Source organism: Pteropus medius, unplaced genomic scaffold (assembly GCF_902729225.1).
Source record: "Pteropus medius unplaced genomic scaffold, Ma_sr-lr_union100, whole genome shotgun sequence".
NCBI classification, from domain to species: Eukaryota; Metazoa; Chordata; class Mammalia; order Chiroptera; family Pteropodidae; genus Pteropus; species Pteropus medius.
The window spans coordinates 10,121,726-10,123,857 of record NW_024351730.1 but is presented as its reverse complement, the minus strand read 5'-3'; the positions used below and the strand labels follow the sequence as shown (position 1 = coordinate 10,123,857).

Here is a 2,132-nt window from a genome sequence, read left to right as displayed (position 1 = left end):
CTTATGGAAAATTTCAAACATACAGAAAAGAAGAGTGATAAAATGAGCACTCTAAATACAGGCCAGGTAGATTCAACAGTTAATATTTTGCCATATTTGTACCATTTTGTATGTGTGTGTATTTGCAGAACCACTTCAAAATAAATTACACATAGCATGACACTTTTCTCCTAAGTAATCCAGCATGCATCTTCAAAACATAAGGGCATTTTTCTATATAACCATAATACCATTTTCTTGCCTAACAAAATTAACAGTAATTCCTAATGGCATCTAATACCCAGACCATATTACTCAAATTTTCCCAACTTCAAAATATCTTTTATAAATAATATATTTTTGAACAAAGACCCAATCAAGGATAATGTAGCACATTTGAATATATGATATCTCTTTAGTCTCTTTTTACAGAATAATTCTCTTGCATTCCCCTATTCCCCTCAAACAGTTAATTATAAAGTGCCTAGTTGTACCTAAGTATAACCTATATGTCCCCAGGCTTCACCATCCTGGTATAATGATAATCGAGAAAAATAGACTTTTCCCCAACTCTGCCCAAGAGGAGCTGCAAGCTCCCATAGTTTCACAAATCTCTCACAGAAACAGTGCCTCTAGCTTTAGGTCCAACTCCCCTCTGCCTGCACTCTAAGCCAGTCCAGGAACAGAGGTCATGACAGTAGCCCTCATTACCTTTTTCTCATTCTCTGAATAAAAAAATGTCTCTCCTCTTCAGGTTCTCAAGAGAAATTCAGTATACAGAGCAATTTATGCCAATTAGAGTCTTGCTGTTTACCAGCTTACCCAGTTCCTCAGACAAATTTTGTTAGGACATCATGCCCTATAAAAGAAGACTTTATTTTTATTACTGTAATTAAAATATACTACAGCCATGCTACCCTCTATAAGCTCGATCCCGTCTGATCTCAGAAGCTAAGCAGGGTTGGGCCTGGTTAGTACTTGGATGGGAGCACCTAGGAAGACCAGGTGCTGTAGGCATAAAAAATAAAATATAAGGGATTGTAAGCTGACAAGGTCCTTGCAATCTGTGAGGTCAACCAAGGGTTGCCTCGCCTAAAAAAATTAAAAAAAATAAAATAAGTTAAATAAATAAAATAAAATACTAGGGAATTAATTTTTTAGTAGTTTAAAGCCTTAAAAAGAATTATTTCCCATTTTTCCTATACCATTATCTGGTTAAACCAATGTGGAGATTTGCTGATTTTGGTTCTTCACAAATAAGTGTGTGAAACATCAACATTTACAATACTAAGATCTGTGTGTCATAACTTATATACTGAAGTGGTTCACTGAGTATGTTTTCTGAGATCTATTATGATTAGCAGAATGGATGTTGGTTCTGAATCACCATACTCTGGTATAAAATTATTTATTTTAACAGTTATTTCTAGATAAATTACTACTTTTGACAATTTTCAAAAACACATAAAAGAGGTTGATGTGTTTTAGTCTAAGCTAGGCTGTTTCAAACTGTCATATGCTTTGATGGACTCAAAGAGTAAGGATCTGTTTTTATAACATTTTAAATATTTGTCGACTTCTCAGAAAGTTTATTGGGCAATCTAAGAAAGTTATATAAAAGATTAGTTTTCTTGACATTAAGAAAATGAATTCGTGTTGGTATATAACTTACATTTTAAGACTATTAATCTATAATCAAATTTATAAAACAGAAACTAATTATTTGTGTTACAAATATTCTTTAGAAAAGTCTAATTTTAATAATAGATTTACTCAACTTTTTGATATTATAAAGCGAAGTATACCTGTTAATCTGTATTTCTACCTGCCTTTTATAAACTTTACAGGAGGGAGGAATTTGTTTTTTAAATTAGGTTCCTAAGTTCTGTAATTTTAATATTTCTTTGCCACTAAATTTATAGAATTGGGCCTAGTCTTTAACCAAGTGAAGGCTCAGCCTGCTTAGGATACCTTAGAGGACTCTAACTAATTCTGGGAAAGTGAGCCTAGTGGCTTAGTTAGCTTTGTTTCTGATTTTATTCATTCTTGTACCTGTATCCAAATTCTCATTTTGTGCTTCTACATTATTCTTATACTCATATACCATATAATTTTGAACCTCATATACCATAACTAGGCCCTTAACTTGTTTT

General features: G+C 32.7%; 1 pseudogene; it reads left to right on the top strand.

The window, feature by feature from the left end:
• The first annotated feature begins 879 nt into the window (after positions 1-879).
• On the top strand, positions 880-996 carry LOC120588583 (uncharacterized; annotated as a pseudogene).
• The last annotated feature ends 1,136 nt before the right edge of the window (positions 997-2,132 follow it).